Consider the following 13,017-nt stretch of genomic DNA (forward strand, 5'->3'; position numbering starts at 1 on the left):
GGAATAAAAATCAGGTGACTGGGTGAAGCTAGGCTTACACAGAATTCAAGCTGTCTGCAATTTGGGATCTTTGAGAGAGAGGTCACTTTCTCTGTCTCTCTTTCTGAATTTAGAGATAGGAATCTGCCAGGAAATAAGTCTCTTTCTCGGAGATTCTCTGTTTGGGGGTGGATCTCTCTCTGGAAGTGGTTGTATGAGAATTAAAGATAGGTGTCTGTCTGGGTCTCTGCCCGGAGGTGTTAAAAGGTTCAAAATCTGGCAGCCACGTGTGCGCATCAGTTTTTGGTGCTAACTGGTTCTAGAAAGGGATTTATGTCGATGGAGCATGTTGCTTAAATTGGAACTATAGAGATTGCTAGTGGTTAAAAATTATACTTCATCATGTTTCAATATTTTAATTGGTAAAAGTTATGCTAATTCTGTGTGTTATATTCAAACCCTTTTCTTAAATAAAGTTTGTTTTGATAAAAGCTTCCTAGTAGGTCACTTGATTCATACCCGGAGCGAAATATCTAAAGCTCATCCTAATGCCAAAATCAAAAGAAAAGGTTAGGGTTTAGGCTAACTCTGGAATATACCTTGGAGTTTCTGATCTGGTCCTGAACAAACTAGGGGCTCATTTGGAATTAAAATCAATAAATGCTTGTTTGATTTAGGATTATTGGACTCAAAGACAGAGAGGAGCGAGTATTGGTGTCTTCTTTTTAGGTATTGCATTTGATTGGTTTAAATAGGGAGTGGCTTATGGAACAACTGCTCTTTCAGTGGCTAAAAGTTTCCTGGGGTGGAAGAAGTCACTCAGGGTGGTTTACAAAAGGCAGTTAAAGCCAAACAAGTTGCAGGTGACATTACATGAAGGAGTGAGGAAGGCAGTGAATGTCAAATTAAACTGGCAGAGGTAAAGGTAGTGAGGAAGAGCGAACCCATCGTGGTCAAAGATCCTGATGGGGACCTGTTTAAATATGTCCAAGGTTTGATGAAAAGGATGTAGCTCCTTGAGCCTGTTCTTCTGCCATTCAGTAGTGCAAGGCTGGTCTGTATCGGAACTCCATTCACCCACCTTGTTTCCATAACCCTTAATTCCCTTGCATAACAAGAATTTATAAAATAAAAAGTGAAAACATTACAATTACTCTGCAGATTTCACAGCATTTGTGGAGAGAAAAATAGCTCATGTTTCAGATCCGTGACTTTTAATCAAAACTGGGGAAAAACTAGAAATGTAATAGATTTTCAGCAGGTAAAAGGGATTGGTTATGAAGAACAAAGAGGAAGTGGTGTATCCAGAGGAGGCGTGAATGACAGGATGCTGAATAGCTACCATCCGAAAGCAGACGAAATAAGAGAGGGATAAGAAAACAAAAAGCCAGCAAGGAAACACAAAATGGGGGCAGAGGTTATGATCTAAAATTGTCAAACTCAATGGGCGGATTGTACAGCCTCTCTCATCCCGAAACCATAAAATCCCACCCAAGGTCAATAGACCTTCCCATTGTCTGCCCCTCGCCCACTCTGAACCCCAGGGTGGACAGGGTAAAATTCCAGCCAATATCTCGTCCAAAAAGGTTGTAAAGTGCCAAGTTGAAAGATCAGGTGTTGTTCCTAGAGTGTGTTGAGCTTCACGAGAGCATTGCAGGTGGCTGAGGACAGAGAAACCCGAGGAAGAGTAAGGTGGAGAATTAAAATGATAGGTTTGGGTGGGGTCACACTTGCACTGTTCTGCTTGTGGTTACCCCAGATTGCATGTGGTCCACCCCAATGTAGAGGAGACCATCTACATTTCTCAATCTCCATTTTGAATTGACCCCAGCCTCAAGATTTATTATTTTTTTTTTTACAGAAGATAGTTCCAGATTTTATGATTTTGAAGAAATACTTCCTGACATTACCACTGAAAAAATGGCCATGCTCTAATTTTCAAGGCGACACTTGTGCCCCTTGTGCTGGACTGCCCCCAGAGGAAATAGTTTCTCTCTACCCAACCTACCAAATTGTTTAAATTATTTCAAACCCCTCAATTATACCAATTATTAATCTTCTATACTCAAGGCAATGCAAATCCTTTCCAAACAACCTTTCCTTATAATTTAACCTTTTCATCCAGGTATCAGTCTGTTGAATAAGTGTTGCAGTTCCTGTTTTGCCCAGAATTGAATGCAATGCTCTACAGCTTTATCCAACCCCTTTGAGATAAAGGCTGACATCCCTCTGGCTTTTAGTTATTTCTATGCACATTCTCCACATCTCGGTATGAGCTACATGTTAGGTGGGGTCATTGTGTTTTACATTTCATTTCGTCCTTAGAGAACAATACACTTAGTCCATCGGATGGACAACAGCCAGACTCCATAGTCTGTACCTATTAGTGCCTGGTAGAATACTTGGCACGATGAACACTGGCATCCAGGAAACATTGTCAACTCATTGCTTCTTTTTGATGGGTAAAGTGATGAATGCCTTTGTGAATTAGGGCTCATAAATCAATTGCATAACTTGACATTTGACAAATAATGACCATTTGCAATGGTTTGATGGTAAGCCACCAGAGGGTTGGTTCCTCTGCATAAGTGCAAGTTAGATTGATCGAGTAACAATTGATGACATAACTAAATGACAAACTAATTATTAAACACAACTTTCCTACATGTTTGGCATCTTTTTAACAGAGCCAAACCAGTGATTTGAAAATCAAACTTCCCTTTAGACAGATTATGGGCGAAACCACAAACAGGTTCAAGCTGAGCTTGTGTGAGGCCGAGGAACTACTTGAAATCAACTGACTGCCTGAATCTCTGAAGATGAAGGAGAGATCATTCAGTTTCATCCTATTTCTGATGTACTTTTGTGGGCAGGTAGTTCTTACACTTTTCATCATTCTCAGCCATTCTGACAAGACTATAAAGCTTTATGGGCTCAGATAACATTTCTCAGATTTTATTTGACATTTGAAGACATGAAAGCAACCACATTACAAGTTAATGGAATTCTCAGAGGGATTTTAATTTATTAAAGGTTAGTCTATTGCTTCTTAGAGTAGGGCCAGAATGATTTGAAATCAGACAATATATCCTGCCGAAAAGCAAAAAATGCTTAAATGGAATCAGAAACAAGAAATGCAGGAACTTCAGCGGCTGCCACATGAACTTATGATAAAGGTTTGAACTTTCCTAAGAGAGGATAAGCAGATTAATAAAATCAAAAAAGCAGAGAGAGAGAGAGGACAACGCAAAGAAAGTACAAATGGAATGAGACTGGGATGATGTGTAGCTCCTGCGTACTTTATTGTGTGGAGTCCTTATATCAGTGAAAGCAGTGGAGATATTTGATCAGACAAATTCTTTTGCTCCTCCAACATTTCCAGTACATCTGTTTTTGCTTAGCAACTTTGACAATCTGATTTTCTTTTTAGGCTGGGGCCTTTCCCCGACTTGGTGATGGAATGTTAAAATCCTTATGGTGACGTGGGGGAGGCGAAGTTTTGAAGTTCACATTCGCTTACTGAGATTTAGTATCAGCCTCTGAATGAGATTCTTTCAAAGTTGCATTTTTGAGGCACAGAATTCATTCGCAAACATACTCAGCAGAAGGGAATCAGAGCACTGTTTGAGAATCTGGATATATTTAAGTGATGCACTCTGTGTTCTTTATCATGGCATCCATTGCCATTCAAGGTTTTATCAATCTGAAGGAGTGATTTTAAAAACTGCTAGCAACCCTTCGCCCAGTATAACTTTCGGAGATTATTGCTTTATACCACAGCCTGATCTTTGGCATGCGCGTGATAAATGATTAACAGGACTTTTATCACTGGTGTCTGCCAAGAATCAGGTCTGGAAAACAAAGGGCAGAAACTTCTCGCTCATAATGTGTTTTCCGAGTAAGCCAAGATTTCAGCTGTTTATCAAAAGCTGTGAATCTACTTCCTCTATCACAATACAAATGCTGGAGCTTCTTATAAACCATAAATAGGTTCACGCCTTCCCCAGTCTAATATTTGACATGCTCATGACAAATGTTGTCAGGAACTCTCACAATTAAAAGCTAGACTGCCACCAGGGAATAAGCAGAAAAACCTGTGTCTGGAAAAACAATGTCAATTCCAAAAGCATCTAAAGCAAAAATTCCAAAGCCCTCTCGTCATTCTCAATAGCTATTTTAAAGGAGAATGTATAATCTGCAGCATCTGACCTTTGAAAACCCAATATGGTTTTAAAAAAATGAATTGGGAATTGGAAACAAATAAGCACTGAAAATTCTGGAAGCATGCAGGTCAGTCGATATGTGACGATACGCCAACTTTTAGCGTGAAGCCTTTCAGCTGTCTGATGCTGTCAGACCTGTGTATGCCCCATCATTTTTTACTCCTACTGCTCTAAAGTTACCAGCATTGCAGTGGTTATCACTGCTGCCTCACCGCTTCAGGTTCCCAGGGACCAAGGTTCAATTCCAGCTTTGGGTCACTGTCTGTGTGGAGTTTGCACATTCTCCCTGTATTTGTGTAGGTTTCCTCCGGGTGCTCTGGTTTCTTCCCACAGTCCAAAGATGTGCAGTTTATGTGGATTGGCCATGCTAAATTGCCCCTTAGGTTAGATGGATTAGCCATGGGAAATGTGTGGGGTAACGGGGATAGGGCAGGGGGTGAGGGCCTGGGTAAGAATCACTGTCAGAGAGGTGTAAGCTCGATGGGCCAAATGGCCTCTTCTGCACTGTAGGGATTCTATGATATCCATAAATACCTTTAAAATGTTTAAAAGGGGATTGATAAAGTAAACGTAAACCAAATGTTTCCTCTAATAGGTCAATCTAGAGCAAGAGGTCACAGGTATAGGTTATGAGGCAGTAGATTTAAAACTGAGATGAGGAGGAACTACTTCACGCAGAGGGTGGAGAATTTGTGGAACTCACTGCCCCATAGTGCGATGGAGTCTGAATCGTAGAATGGTTTTGAGAGAGAGATAGACATATTTATAATAAAAAAGTGAAAGAGGGATATGGGGAACATGTGGGGAGGTGGATTTGGGATCAGGGAGAGATCAGCCATGACCTGATTGAATGGCGGAGCAGATGTGAAGGGCTGAATGTCTACTTGTGCTCCTAATTCCTCTGTTCCTACCTCTTTGTTCCCCTATGTGCTGTGCCTATGTTGACCTTGGATTAGTTAGATTTTAGACATTCAATTCAGAGAAATAAGCTGTGATGGGAGAAGACCATTGTCCCAAGACTCCCAAAGCAACGCAAGTTCTCAGCAATCCAGGTAAATCTAACTGGGGAAGTAATGACAGGGCAATGTCTGTTCAAAAGAAGATTGTGAAGTATAGCATAGACAGAAGCAAGATTCAAGACAGACAGCTAAGAAGAAATCCAAGTTTTGGGGAATAATGGTCGCAAGACAGGCTATGAATGTGTCAGACATTCCTTAAGATTTAAGAAAAACTTGGACGGGTTCATGGATGAGAGGGGTGTGGAGGGATATGGTCCAAGTGCAGGTCAGTGGGACTAGGCATAAAATGGTTCGGCACAGACAAGAAGGGCCAAAAGGCCTGTTTCTGAGCTGTAATTTTCTATGGTTCTAAGATTTTGATGGGTATAGATAGAGTGAATGCAAGCAGGCTTTTTCCACTGAGGCGAGGGGAGAAAAAAACCAGAGGGCATGGGTCAAGGGTGAAAGGAGAAAAGTTTAAAGGGAATATTGGGGGGGGCTTCTTCATGCAGAGAGTGGTGGGAGTGTGGAATGAGCTGCCGGATAAAGTGGTAAATGCGGGGTCACTTTTAACATTTAAGAAAAACTTGGACGGGTTCATGGATGAGATGGGTGTGGAGGGATATGGTCCAAGTGCAGGACAGTGGGACTAGGCAAAAAATGGTTCGGCACAGACAAGAAGGGCCAAAAGGCCTGTTTCTGAGCTGTAATTTTCTATGGTTCTAAGATAGGAGCTAGACTAAGGGATGTTTCAATATAGGACCATGTAGTAAATCAAAAGGAGCAAATAAACCAATAAAAGGGGAAAACAAGAGAAATAAACATAAAAGAGAAGTCAAGGTGTGTTTACTATGGGATGTGAATAGAAAGAAAAGTTGAATTAGACAAGCAAAAATATGCTAAATTTGCACAAAGATCACATGAATAAATTAGAAAATAAAGAAAAGCCCCATTAGTCCACTGAAACTATCCCACGTTGTCATTTGAACTTCTACAACACATTTCCAAGCCCCATCTGACTCAGTCAGGACTCAGAGCACAATCCACCCCCAGTCTTATTGCATACTCTGATTCAATGGCTGGCAGGGTCTTCCGGTCCCGCAGAGGCGAATGGAGATTTTAATGGCTCACCGGCCCCTGCCGCGGGTATAGGCAAGGAAATTCTGGCCAATATCTCAACATAAGCCCAAGTATTAATTGGGATGAAAATATGAATACATAAATAAAGTCTCCTCTACATAGATAAAGAACTCTTAAAGCCTGGGAGAGTGGGGGACACATTCATCAAATTGAAACATTTCATAAATTAATTCTACTCTGCTTCAAAAAAGAAGCTTACCCTTAATTGAATCGTAGGCAATGCTTCAACGTGTCACTATAGTCAGCTTTCTGCATCAGCCATGTACGAAAATCATGCATCAAATTACATTTTCAATTACACTATCACTATACAGTGTTGGCACCAATTGTACACCATATCACATCATCATTAGTCAGCTAATGAGACCTATCCTATGCAACATCATTGGAAAAAAAAACAGCATAGATTGGACATGCTGGGCTTGTATCTACTGGAGTTCAGAAAAGTAAGAGGCGACTTGATTGAAACGTACAAGATCCCGAGAGGTCTTGACGGGGTGGATGTGGAGAGGATATTTCCTCTTGTGGGAGAAACTAGAATAAGGGGCCAGCGCTTAAAAATAAGGGGTCGCCTATTTAAAATGGAGATTAGGCAAAATCTCTTGAAGGCTCATGAGTCTTATGGAACTCTCCTCCTGAAAAGGTGGTTTAAGCAGTCTTTGAATATTTTTAAGGCAAAGGTGGATAGATTCTTTTAAGCAAGGGGGTGAATGTGCTGCAGATTTGAGGTTAATATCAGATCAGTCTTCATCTTATTAAATGGTCGAGCAGGCTCGAGGGGCTGAATGGCCTACACCAGCTTCTTGGTCGTACAAGTAGTACCGAAAACACATTAGAATTTGCTAATGAACATAACAGTTTAACTTACTCATTAAGTTATGGCAGGATGATGCTATGTTTAGCCCTGAACACCTTTTGTTTTGCTGGATTATATATATATGATTTTAAAAAATGATAAAAACATACAATTCCTGGTTTTGCCACTTGGTTTCTTATTGTCACACCCATTATGCTAACTTTTTCATTGTAATTCCCCACGCACAGATTTAGTAACCCTCACCCTATAATGCAGTAAACTTGTCCCCTACTGTTTTTATAACAGTGGGCGGCCAATAGGTCGATTCTCAGCTGTTATGTGCCAGCACAGTGGTGTTGAGATAGAGCGGAGTGTCCATCAGGGTCCATGTGGAATCTGACCCAATGGCCCTGATGGATACGAGGAGCCGGGGGTGAGTGGAAGGGTAGTAGAACAGGGAAAGCCCAGCATGGCCAAGTCCTGGATGTCCTGCCATAAAATTTGGCATGACCCCTCACCGCAATTTCTCTCTTACATTTTCCACTTGGGAGCCAGCTCAATTTATAGGCCAGCCAGCAGAATAACCAGCAGGAGAAGGTTTCAGCCACGAATCTAGTGTCGGGGGTGGGATGGAGGAGTGTGAGGAGTGGCAGCAGCAAGCTTCAGAACGGAGCCTGGGAAAAGGACAAAGGGCTATACAAAGGCCACAATCTGCAGAGGAGAAAGTTCCAGGGAAGCACATCTGCTCCTTCCGGCCCACAAGGGGTGCTATAAAAAGAACTTCCCTCCTAAGTTAGATCCTACGTCCACTTCTGAGTGGCAGAGCAGCCTCCTAAGGTAACTGGGAAATCCAGCAGACAACTGTTCATTTGATAATAGTGTACCAATTACATTTGCACTGCAGGTCTGATTTTAAAATGATAATGAAGTGTGCATCGCCCTGCGAGGAGAAACGCGTCTCACTTCAAACCCTCGGTCATAAAAATGATGAGTGCAACAGGTTGCAGATGTATTCCCCATTTTAAAAAAAATGCTTAATCCCTCCATTCACATTAGCCTCCTCCCACCTGCCATGAGTGGGAGCAAACCTAATATTGACACCTATATCTGCAGATGATGTTGCCGAAATGCAGCTTGTGGATGAGAAATAGGAGGGGGCTGAGCACAGATCCTCACTCAATAAATAGACAGTGTAACCAGTAATCGAGGCACGGTCACACAGAGTATTTCCACTCAGCCATCCAACAGAGGAAAGGCATAAGATGAGGGTGGTGTGCCCTATTGTGTCAAAGACTGGTGGACAGTTTATGCAGCATGACTTGGTCGCACCAAGGTCATACTAACACAGGACATCATTTGTGACCTTCCAGCCCTTGGTTAGAAACACCCAAAAAAATGTTGATCATAGTCAGGGTTCCTACTCCTGATCATATCTCAATGTCCTGTAATAGCAGGTGGATAGGGGAGTTGGTTTAACTCAGTTGGCTAGATGGCTGGGCTCGTGACGCGGGGGTTCAATTCCTGTACCGGCTGAAGTTATTCATGAAGGCCCACCTTCTCAACCTTGCCCCTCACCTGAGGTGCAGTGATCCTCAGGTTAAATCGCCATCAATCAGCTCTCCCCCTCAAAAGGAGAGAGCAGCCTATGGTCATCTGGGACTATGGTGACTTTAAAAAAAGATACCAGCCGCGATAGAGAATCCGATCCATCTGGAACAATCCCTACTCACCAACTCCCCAGGCCTACACATTAAAATAAATTGCAAGTGAGGCAAAGTACATGAGAGCCACTCCCACCTGTGGAGCGCTGCGTACGCAACTTCCAAAACAAGGAGTCACCTTGAGAAGTGGGGGGAGGGGAAGAAAAACGAGGAAACAAAAACTTTTTTTTGGGTAATCAACAATCTGCCAAACTTACAGAACAATGCAAAACACGGCAAAAATAATGACATGATTTGCTTTTCCTTCACCAAATGTATCATCACCTTCAAATTAACTGCAACCACGTTGCTTTACAAGCATTAATTTGGAATACTAAACATGTTAATACCTGTATTTTGATTCACCTCAGTTATACTCCAAGGGTTTAAACAAGTAACAAGTACCTGCAAGCAAAAATCTAATCTTTCACAGAATTTACATTGAGAAACTGGTTATTCAACTCAAGTTTAACGGTCAAATCGGAGTACAGCAACAATTTTAAAAGCAGAATCATACATACTGAACGCAATATAAAGTGACATAAAATTTACACACAATTTATATCGAGGCACGGTCACACAGAAGTTCACTGAATTTGGGTGTCACAGCTTTAAGTGAACCAACATTTTGAATTCCTTCTTTTACTCAGTCAATGCAACTATCAGATTTGATCAAATATTTGTGACTCACTTTATAGTGGCCCTAAATTCCAACATTGTGCGTCATAAGAAGTTGCAGCAAGTCAAGTCAAATCACAAGTTATCGGATAGGTAAGGACGCGTTAAAGTCACAGAAACGCCATTTTGGTTGTTACAATCCTGCAGAAACTGAAACTCATACTCCTGGGTGAATTTACTGCAACCCACTCACTTGTACAGAAAGGAAAGTCTGCAAATGCCATTCATTCTTTAACGCAGTTACATGTCTTTAATAAATTTCCTTTATTAAAAGGAAATAGTTGATTCTAAACACTTGAGTATCATTCTGTCACTCAACCAGTTACTTCAAGCTGCAACATTCAACTCTTGCGTAATTTTAGATTCTAAGACCATGTGGTGACAATGTTTCATCCAAGATCAGTGTGCAACGGAAAGCCTCCAATATCACGTTGGTGAGGGTGAAGTGTCTCACAGACCTGGAAAGTTGGAGCATAAAAAGTAGATAGATAGTTTCCTTTAGAGCAGAGCAGAGAAGGCTGAGGGGGGACATGATTGAAGTGTATAAGGTAATGAGGGGTATGAGCAGTGAGCATCTGTTCCTCTTGGTTGAGTGGGTCAATCATGAGGGGGTATAATTATAGGGTATGGGGCAGGAGAGTCAGAGGGGAGTTGAGAAAAAAATCTTTTTCACTCAGAGGGTGGTGGGAAACTGGAATGCGCTGTCTGGGAAGTAGTGGAGGCTGGAAACTTTACAACCTTTATAAAATATTTGGATGAGCACTTGAAATATCAATATATTCAAGGATATGGGATAAGTGCAGGAAAATAGGATTAGCATGCCTTTAGTGGGCCGAAAGGCCTTTTCTACGCTGTGCGCCTCAATGACTGTCTGGAGTATTACACAATGTAGAAGGTATGGTTTATCCATCACTATAAAGGAGTGGCAGTTCTCAACTAGCTGTTGCTGAGGACAATCACTAATATTCTAATTCTACTACTGATGTTATGCCAGAGAATAGGATGCAATATTTAGAAAACAAATCTAATCACAGCTTTTTTTTGATACCATGATATTTTGAATATTAAAATGTTTGAAGGCTAGGACTAAGCAGCTGGTAACCGGAGATTCAGACTGACTTACCAGGTTAAATATTTACATTTATATAACGATTTTAAAATGGAAACAAAATTTTCCAAGATACATTACAGGGGAAGGAGGAAATGGATGCCAAGTGTCACTGGGATAGTGTTGTAGAGACCGAAAACTTGGTCAAGGAGCTGGCTGTATATACACAAGCCTTTTGGAGAGTAGCAAACAATTGGCAGACAGAGGACATCAATTATAAAGGCTACAAATGGAGATTAAATATATAGGATGGAGTAAGGATGTGGAATTTATAAATGACCATTATAAATTTGATGCACCATAGAAGGTCACCAAGGATGGAGAAGCTGGGTAATTGGGACAAGATCCAGACAGTAACATTTTGGACTAACTGGAGTTTATTGGAGGTGAAGCCAGGAAGTTAGAACATAAGAAATAGGAGCAGGAGTAGGCCATCTAGCTTCTCAAGCCTGCTCCGCCATTCAATAAGATCATGGCTTATCTGATTAGCAAGTTAGCAAGCTGAGAGTGGAAGAAATTGAATCTAGAGATGTCACCAATGTGGCTAGTCATTCGTCCTACTGTATTGAAGCCCATCTTCATTTGTCATCCAGGCATTGGGCTATGTTGAGTGCAAAAGGGGGCTGATAAGTTCTATCTTAGCACAGAAAGTACTATTGCAGTGAGGACAGGACAATGAGGCTGGCAGGTAATTGGGGACACTGTGCTTATGGTTTTTACATGCCTTGCACTTGTTTTGTGCCAACACTATCCATTGCTCCTTGTATGCTGATTTGCCTTTGGCAATCAAACTCCTGCAGGCTGAGCAATCCTGGGCAAGGGTCTCCCATGATACAGTGTCAATTTTAAAATCCTTGAGGAAGGCTTTCAGTGTACCATCTTTGAAACGCATCTTCTGGCTGCCACGGGAGCATGCTCCGTTCTGCAGTTTACCGCAGAGGATTTGCTCAGGAAGTCGATTGTCAGGCCTCCTGGTGACATGTCCAGCCCATCGGAGCAGTTTTTGTCATAACATTGTGAAGATGCTTACTTTGCCAGTTCTCCTGAGGACCTCTGTGTCTGGGACTTTGTCTTGCCACTTGCTGTTGAGGAGCCTGTGGAGGCAGCAACGGTGGAAATGATTGATTTGCGTGTCTCACTCGCATAAAGAGTGGAGAGGGTGACTGCTTGGTAGAACTGGTTTTTAGGCTCACTCCTCTATGCTCCCATACTGAATAACAAAGTCTTCTAAAGGACACAATGGCCTTGGCAATTCTGGCATTGGTCTCGTCATCAATATGAACACAGCATGAGAAAGTGCTGCTCAGGTTGGTGAGCTTGTCCGCAGCAGTCAGTCCAATCTTTTACTCTCATTGTCGGCTCTTGATAAGAGATTTCCTGGAGCAAGTTGGAACATACGCTGTTTTCTCTGTGCTGATGGCGAGACTGAAGTTATCACAAGATGCGGATAACCGGTCTGTAACGTGCTGCATGTCTACCTCACCTCCAGCATTTAGTGCACAGTCATCCGCAAATAAAAAGTCACGCAGTCTATCAATGAGGACCTTGGTCTTAGCCTAGAGGCGTCACAGGTTGAAAAAAGCTTGCTGTCTATTCGATAGTTCATGTCCATACCCGAATTCTCATCCTGGAAGGTGTCAGTGAGCATGGCTGAGAACATAATGCTGAAGAGGCCTGGCACCAGTACGCAGTCCCGTTTCACTCCATTGGTGACAGGGAAGGCCAAAGTCTCATCGATCCATCTGAATGAATTTATCCGAGTACCTAAACTTGCTCATAACCTTCCAGCTCCCTTCACGACTGACAGTGTTGAAGGCTTTGGTTAGGTCAAAGGTGGTGTATAGGTCAGCAGTATGCTCTTGGCATTTCTGCAGTTGGCGAGCAGCAAACACCACGTCAAGGGTTCCCACTGTTGAAACTGCACTGGCTCTCCAGAAGTAGACCCTGCTCAAGATGTAATAGGAGCTGGTTTAGAAGGATTCTGGCAAGGATTGTTTCAGCAATAGACAGGAGAGATAGTCCTCTGCGATTGTCACAGGAATGGTGGTTGCCTTTGCATTTGCAGATGTGAAGGCATCTTGTGGAAGGATGCATTGCTCCCACGGGGACTGGTAACGCTGGGTGAGCTCTCTGAACATTGATGGCAATGATGTGGCCAAGACGAAGATAGCTGTCCAGATGCAGAGATGGGAGTCTTTCTGATCAACTAGAATAAGGGCTGGGATTTAGCTCTAGATTGGAGAGGAAGACAATTTTGTAGAGGCCGAGTAAGCAATCAAGCAGGGATGGAATCATGCATCAAGAGGTCTTTATTGACAGACGGCAGGTTTCTCATTTCCTGTTGAAGGAAAGTCTGTCACCACCTGAACACAGTTAAACAAATGTCACAACAGCT

General features: G+C 42.2%; 1 protein-coding gene across 4 annotated transcripts in view; it reads right to left on the reverse strand.

Moving 5' to 3' along the window:
• Window positions 1-13,017, reverse strand: part of LOC144507995 (plexin-B2-like) — a 236,305-nt gene that overhangs the window by 92,400 nt on the left and 130,888 nt on the right. The window contains exon 1 of one of the 4 annotated variants that reach the window (XM_078235686.1): window positions 8,712-8,728. The exons of the other annotated variants lie outside the window; for them this stretch is intronic. The gene's annotated coding sequence lies outside the window, so the exon portion shown is untranslated. Of the gene's footprint in view, window positions 1-8,711; window positions 8,729-13,017 lie in introns of those variants that run through there. 4 annotated transcript variants of the gene reach the window in all.

The sequence above is a fragment of the Mustelus asterias genome, chromosome 19 (assembly GCF_964213995.1).
Source record: "Mustelus asterias chromosome 19, sMusAst1.hap1.1, whole genome shotgun sequence".
Classification (NCBI taxonomy): Eukaryota; Metazoa; Chordata; class Chondrichthyes; order Carcharhiniformes; family Triakidae; genus Mustelus; species Mustelus asterias.